Source organism: Ornithorhynchus anatinus, chromosome 13, assembly GCF_004115215.2.
Source record: "Ornithorhynchus anatinus isolate Pmale09 chromosome 13, mOrnAna1.pri.v4, whole genome shotgun sequence".
In the NCBI taxonomy this organism is placed as follows: Eukaryota; Metazoa; Chordata; class Mammalia; order Monotremata; family Ornithorhynchidae; genus Ornithorhynchus; species Ornithorhynchus anatinus.
In genome coordinates, this window is record NC_041740.1 from 11,143,666 (window position 1) to 11,151,867 (window position 8,202).

General features: G+C 46.1%; 1 long non-coding RNA gene across 2 annotated transcripts in view; it reads left to right on the top strand.

Annotated features, from left to right (window-relative positions):
- The window catches only part of LOC103170329, a 497,551-nt gene that overhangs the window by 284,095 nt on the left and 205,254 nt on the right, over positions 1–8,202 (top strand). The gene's annotated exons all lie outside the window — the stretch shown is intronic.

Sequence of the window (8,202 nt, forward strand, 5' to 3'; positions counted from 1 at the left end):
TCGGTAAACGTGATTGATTGATGGAAGTGACAGCCTCTTCTGGGGCAAGTCACTTCATTTCTCTGTGCCTCAGTTTCCTCACGTGTGAAATGGGGATTCAGTGCCCGCCTTCCTTTCCTTCTTAGATTGAGAGGCCCTTGCGGGCGAATGACTGCGATTGTATTGTTTCTAGATACCCTAGCCTAGCCACTTGCCACATAGTAAGAGTTTAACAAATACCACAGTCGTGGTTATTGATGTTGCATTTATTGGGCTAGAGGATAGAGGACGGTCCTGGGAATCAGAAGGTCATGGGTTCTAATATGAGCTCCACTACCTGTCGGCTGTGTGACCTTCTCTGTGCCTCAGTTCCCTAATCTGTAAAATGGGGATTGAGACTCTGAACCCCACCTGGGACAGGGACTGTGTCCAACCTGATTTGCTGGTATCTACCCCAGTGTTTAGTACGGTGCCTTGCACACAGTAAGCATTTATCACGTATAATAATAATGATAATTCGAGGTGGGTGGAACCTAATTACGAGAATAATTTCTCATCCATTTCCCCTGTAAACAGTAACTAAGAGAGTCTGGCGGCCGCTGTCCAAACCACTTACATTATAATCAATCCCTCCAGGATAGTTCTGCTTCGTCTCAGGACTGAGGTTGGACAATCAGTCCCTTATCACTTAAGTTCTTTGAACTTTCTTCACGGAAATTGGCATCTTCATCTATCCCGATTTTTATAAGGGTAATTTAGGTAGAGAAGCAGCAGAGCCTAGCGTGAAGAGCACGAGCCTGGGAGTCAGAGGACGTGGGTTCTAATTACCAACCATATGAATGCCCACTATTACTTTTCAAGCTTTTTTACCGCTATATGAAAAGTAACTGAGAGCTGGCATTCGGGATAGGGGGCCGAGCCGGGGGAGGGAGAGGGGAAGGGCTGTTGACGTGAGAGCAGCCAACCGGATTCACAGAGAACTCTGTCTCTAAAAATCATTTCGGGCTAGTGACAGCTTGGAGGGACCCTCGAGCGGAAATTAGGCTAACAGTCCAGATCACCCACAGATCTCCCTCAGCACGCATCACTGGGCCTCAAAAGAGTGAGATGGTATAGGGGTCCTGCTCGGAAAGGACATTAAGTGCTGTTGGAAATGAAGGAGGCCTACGGGAGATGTGCTCTGACTCCCCCAAGGACCCACAAAATTCTCCCCCCTTACGGAAAACTCTTGGAAGGAATCCCGCTGTTTTCACCTTCCGTAGAGGGCAGAGAGGAAGAAGTGGTTTCTTGCCTCTCGGTGCAGAAAAGGCAGGAGAGGAAGATATTGCTGGATCCCTTAAAGTACGACCTCTACTTAATTAACTTTTCTTTTTCCTGATTCCATTTCAATACGCTAACAAGATATCCTCCTTACCTGGGCATTGTCAGGGATTGATTTTAGGGTATTTAATTTATCATTGATTCTCTAACTCTCTTGGGAGTTTGTCTTCAAAATTCTGTAGATATTAAGGTAATTATATGTGGCATCAGAGAGGAGAGGAAAATATTGCCCCATATAGACTCGTGTTGAAATTTTCAGTTTAGAATGTGAGTGTTTGGGACTTAATAACTTTCATTCCCCTTGGTATATATGTTAAAATTTTTCCCTGAAGACTTTTTTAATTAAAAATTCCCCGTGGCAGCAAGCTGTCATATCAGTTCTGTAATTCGTTGGAGGAAATAGCTGCCGCTTTGGTTAGGCTACATGGGATGGGTCACATTTTCGGCTTTATTGACTCATTAATATATATTTTTTCACATGGGAAAAGCCTTGATGAAAGGATGGGTGATTCTAGCCCAGTCTATTGCAGGTATGCACCTCAAGGGGCAGTTGTCCCGGTATCGTAAATTTGAAATCATTTTGCTTCGCGCTTTAATGCCATATAAGCTAATGACTATTCCCCTTAGAGATCATAAAAATGAGGAGTAACGGTAATGGACATCGAAGGCATTTCCATATCTAAATTGATACAGAGTGGAACAAAATAGAGGACATCCTCTTTCAGTCTCCGATGCCCTCCAAATACGAGACAAGTAAATCGAATCGGCAAAGTATAATTTTTATCTTTACTGAAAGAGTACCTTCGGGGGTAGGCGAAAACATTTTCCATCATATTTTTTTCTTTTACAGAATGATATGCTGGGCTCAAGTAAGTTATACGGAGCCAGTTACATATCAGTAGAAAGTTTCTGATTTGGCCGTGGCTATATAATCTTTTACTCAAAACGGAATACTGTACAATTTAAAAGGCCTTAGGCATCATCCGTGTTTGGCAATTCCTTTTATAAATATACTTCATTCAGTAGCTATTGGATTTAGACTCGGAACAACTCTACCTGAAACAGATTTTTGCAGAAAATCCTTGTATTTAAAATTCTTCACTCCATTCCGTGCATCCTCTCTCCCTCTCGGACAGGTCTCTTAGCATGTCTGGGGACCGGGTCGCAAGCAACGTAATCTAGGGAAAAGAGAACGAGCTTGGGAGTCAGAGCATCGGGGTTCTAATTTGGACTCGACCAATCGCCTGCTCTGCGGCCTTAGGCTGCTCACTTAGCTCCGCTGTACCTCAGTGTCATTCATTCAATTGTATTTACTGAGCGCTTACTATGTGCAGAGCACTGTACTAAGCGCTTGGAATGGACAGTTGGGCAACAGAGACAATCCCTGCCCAATGATGGGCTCACAGTCCTCATCTGTCAAATGGGGACTAAATTCTTGTTCTCCCTCCTACTTAAACTGTGACCCCATGTGAAACGGAGTCTGTATCCAAGCTGATTACGATAATGATAATGGTATTTAAATGCTTACTATGTGCCAAGTACTGTTCTAAGCACTGGGATTATCTTGCACCTGCCCCAGCACTGTGTGCTTGGCACTTAAGTGAGCACTTAATAAATACCACGATTATTAAAGTAGGGAATTCTGCCTGGAACAACCACGTGTCCTAATGACAATGGACCGTATTTTAGCTACAGACTAACCTAGGGGCCTCATTTCCAGGACGATGCCGTATGCTAAGTATCCCCTCCCCGGTGAGGGGTCGATGGTGACCATGATAATGATGATGATCATGTTGGCGACGGGGGCGATGAGGATAGGAATGTTCTTGAGTCAAACAACTGGGCACTAAGTCCTTACTCTTGTCGGTTGCTATCTCATTCAACTTTTCCAAATTGAGTTATCCGGGTAGTTTCCCCATAGGAATTGGCGGCCAGTTTCAATCCCAATCCTGATGTATTTGTTACTTTTACTGGTTATTGGAAATCTCTATCATTGCAAAATAAGGGAGATGAGGATGGGGTAGGTGCAAGGAAATGCAGACCCAGGTGATAACTCTAAGTCCTTTCGTTTCCTTTGTGAGCGGGTTTAGTACTGGGAAGGAGTAGCGTGGCTTAGTGGAAAGAGCACAGGCTTGGGAGACGGAGGACCTGGGTTCTGATTCTTGCTCCACCAAGTATCTGCTGGGTGACCTTGGGCTAATCACCTAACTTCTCAGTACCTCAGTTACCTCATCTGTAAAATGGGGATTAAGCCCGTGAGCCCTCTGAGGGACAGGGACTTGTCTTTGGTCTTGTATCTACCCCCGGCCCTTAATACGGTGCTTGATACGTGTTAGGTGCTTAACAGGTACCATGGAGAAAACGAGAACGACGGTGGCAAGGGAGACCTACCTTTTGCTGGTAGATCCCCAGAACTTGTAATTAACTCTCTTCCTGATATCACAGAGCCGCCTACTTCCAGTCAGGGGACTTTAATAAAATTCGGTTTGGCTGATTTTAGGGATGGACCCAAGAAGTTAATGAAAGATCTCACCTGTCCAGGCGTAGCCTCATCCATCAATTCAGTAGTATTCATTAAGCGCTTACCCCGTGCAGAGCCCTTTACTAAGCACTCCTCCCAGAGTACACCAGACAAGGAGATGCTTGTGGGGTCATCTGCTTTACACCGGGCAAACCAGCAGGACATGATGACCTCACGGTGTCATTTTCTGGAAATGGGTGGATTTCACCTGACTCTAGATGGTTTTGTCTGGGGGTGGTCTCTGACCCGCCCACTTATTCTGGAGGTTTTGAGTTGCCTGCTCAGGACAGTGTGCCATGGACCTTGGCAGCAGAAGTTGTGGTGGTAAAAAGGCATGGCACCCCTCCCCCCCCAAAAAATTAAAAATACAAGCATCCAGCCAGGGGAAAGACCAGCTGAAGACCATCTTCCCATTATAAAACTAGACCATCAGCCACCATTTCCTTAGCTACCCCCTCACTATTACCCTTCCTGAAGTCTTTCAAAATGAGATGGGAATGTTCCATGAGTGGGTCGATCCTGTGTGTAATTTCTTCCAGTTTTGCTGCTTCTGATATTGCTTTTTCCTTTGACGTCTGTGCTATTAGATGGGCTTAAAAGTTGTGTCCTGGGCTTTTGAACATTGTGTATTTTTAGTTTAGGTATTAACATTTTAATAAAGAGCTTATTCCCGTCTTTCTTCACTCAAGTGTAATTAAAAGATACTGCCCAGTTGAAGCACATACATCCAGTGTTAACCCAGCATCAAATCGCTTATTTGGCAGATGAAAACATTTCTCACCTTGAATCTATGAATTCCAGGTGATTCTGAGATATGTAAGACTGGGAAAGATTTAGACGAGTGCCATTTTTTTCTTTCGTTGAAAAACTTGTCCCCACCCTCCAACTGTTTTTTTTCTGTTAGGCCACAAGAGACTCCTGCCCTTAGAACTCTATGCATTTAAAATCACAACCCCTTCAAAATAGAGGAAAACTGAGCTCCCTGAGATAGTAGGGAAATAAAACCTGGATAGCCATCATCATCATTGAGCGCTTACTGCCTGCAGAGCACTGTAGAAGTGCTTGGAAGAGTGTAATACAACCGAATTGATAAACAGTCCTAAGTTCTCATCTCCTTTTTTCCCCCACTCCTGCCCTTTCAGCATCCATGTCACCCAAGCTTTTGAGTACTCGTATGTTCCCTCTCCCCTCAGTATACTGAATTCCATATTGTTATAATTTATCGCTTACCCGTAATTTATTTTAGTGTCTGTCTCCCCCAGTTTAGACTGTAAGCTTTTTGACGGCAACGATTGCCTGTGCCGACTCTGTGTGCAGCTCTTAGCGTGGCTCAGTGGAAAGAACGCGCGCTCGGGAGTCATAGGTCGTGGGTTCTAATCCCGGCTCCGCCACCTGTCTGATGAGTGACTTTAGGCAAGTCACTTCACTTTGCTGGGCCTCAGTGACCTCATCTGGAAAATGGGGATGAAGACCGTGAGCCCCACGTGGGACAATCTGATCACCTTGTATCCCCCCAGCGCTTAGAACAGCGCTTCGCACAGAGTAAGCGCTTAACAAATACCATCCTCATCACTGTGCAAAGAGTCTTGTCTTATGCCGTCGGGTCGTCTCTGACCCGAAGTGGCGCCGTGGATGCGTCTCTCCCAGAACACCCCACCTCCATCTGCAATCGTTCTGCTGCTGCATCCGTAGAGTTTTCTTGGTAAAAATCCGGAAGTGGTTTACCAACCTGAGTGTCCACCCTCGACTCTCTCCCGTGCCGCTGCTGCCCAGCCCAGGTGAGTTTTGACTTGTGGCAGATGGCCTCCCACTCGCTGGCCACTGCCCAAGCTCGGGAATGGAATGGACAGACCTCTGCTTGACTCTCCCTTCCGTCGTCGAGGCTGGTAGACGACTGGAAACTCTCCAGTTGCGCCCCTGAGAGGTCGCACTCAGTAAGGGTGACTGACAGATTGATTGAGACCTCCAAGCTGAAGTGTGTTTTTCATTTATAATGCGTCAACCAGAACACTTGTTATTTAGGATTCTCCCTCCTGGATATTATTACAGAGCAGTTATAAAGCCTACCCCAAATCAACTCCTGTGGTGGACATAATTAGCAAGATTGGAAGGATAGAGTCAATGAACAACATTTAATAGCCACACAGGTGGAATAGCCGTGCTATGGGACTGGTTGTTTTTTTTCTATTTAATGTTTAATGCCTCCTACTCAAGTTTCACCTGTCTGATATTTAAGAATAGCCAGTGACTTGCTGACAGAATGTAAGTTACTATGATTATGACATTTTGAAGTGACTGTGACATTTTTGTAGGTTTTCCTTTTGTTCGGTTTCTCAACGACACTGCTATTGTCGACACTCCCATCGTGAGTGAATAGGTTGGGTAAGATCTGTCATTTAGCCTCTCTGTCATTTTTAGTGAATGCAAAAAACATGACCGTTCTGCAAACATTTAGGGAGCCAGTCTTTGAGAGAAGGTCCCTTGGCAATTTGTTGTTCGTGCTAAGTTAAAATTAGCCGTTTGCCATCTATAAATGCCATAGGAGAAGGAGGTATCACGGGTTAATTATGAAGAGAGGTGGGAGAGAGGGCTGAGTTAGCTCAGGAGTTCTGACGCTTTGAAATTACAGTTGGGCTCCTATAGGCCTTTTAGAATCCCTATCAGATTCTTTTTACTAGGTGTCCTGTGTATCTGTACTTAGTCCGCAAAATAAACTGTCAGAGGAGGTCATCTGTCTCAGGGGTTGAAATGTGCCCCCCCACTGCCACCCTCCCGGCTGAGATAGAGCACGGGCCTGGGAGTCAGTGGGTCGTGGATTCTTGTCTCGCCCCTACCACTTGTCTGCTGTGTGACCTTGGGTAAGTCACTTGACTTCTCTGGGCCTCGGTTACCTCATCCGTAAAATGGGGATCGAGGCTGTGAGCCCCCCGTGGGACGGGGGCTGTATCCAACCCGATTTGCTTGTATCCACCCCAGCGCTTAGGACATAGTAAGCATTTAACAGATACCGTAAGCATTATTATTATCTGATCAGACCGTCTTCTCCCTGGGGGAGCCTGTCGGGGTGCAGGAGTGGTGCTTCAGAACTGCTCACCCCCTGGGGTGTTTCTAGAGAATGCTTCCAAACTGGGGGAGTGCCCAAACCCAGCACTGGTTTCCCTCCAGAGAATAATTCCAACCTGGTGGGGTTCCTCAAACTCGGGACTGGATTCCCTCCAGAGAATTATTCCAACCTGGTGGGGTCCCCAAACTAAGACCATATACCCTCCAGAGAATCGTTCCCATCAGGTGGGGTCCCCCAAACTGGGATTGAATTCCCTTCTAAAGTGTCCGTGGGGGCGGAAATAAGGCCCAACTCTCTGCAGGCCATCAAACTCTCAGGAGGCTGGGACCTCTGGCCAGGCCACTGCAGGAACAACAAATCCCCGAGTGCTCCCAGCTGGCTGGCACTTTTACAACTGAAACAGGTGGGTCTGCACATTCACAGGAGGATGTTCAGCACCTTTACACTTCCCAACTTCAGGGGCTATTTAACTGTACCTCTCGAAGTCGTAGCCCAGAACACGGGGATTCGTATATTTTACTTATTATATCATTGAAATACTGTGAAATTTCTCCTGGGTTTTCCAAAATGCAGCTTTCCGAGTCGCTGGGGGGATGTGTGTGTAAAATTAGAGAAAAAGAAGTTTGTTTAATGGACCAATATTAGTCCCACATCCCCAGAGAGACAATTCTTACACATTTATCTGAAAATCTTCATGTGAATGAACTTCTCTCTGGCCCGTTCATTGGGAATGACTGGCATTTCACTGTGTGAAAATCTTTCAATTGCTTAAATGTAAAGCCCGCAAGTGACTCTCTTCTGCCCATCAGTTTCCATCATTTTATTCTTACCCTACTGGGTTTCATCTTCATGTTCCCCTTCAGTGTCTCATCGACTCCAATTCTCAAAAGCTCTGGATCGATAACACGGGATGACCTGAAGCTATTCACTTTCTCACTACCTGGTTGAAGTCCTTGCACGTAATAGAGACTTCAGCGCGATATTGACATGGGCTTTAATGTTAACTGATTTGGGTATTCAAATTAAAATTACACTCTGCAAGTGTCTCTCTGCCACAGCTATCGGGGAACTTCACCAGGCTGGTTCCGGCACTGTGGTACGACAGGGGAGGAGGACGGGGGCAGCAGGAAGACTGCCCCAGGCTGGAGTGGACATTAAACAATGACCTGTGAGCCTTGAAGCCCCCAGATCAGCATCACACCCTCAGTCTTCTCTGAGTTGGGCCTGGGGTTGTACCCAACATTTCTTGCCATCTTGAGAAGCAGCGTGGCTGAGAAGCAGCGTGGCTTAGTGGAAAGAGCCCCGGCTTGGGAGTCGG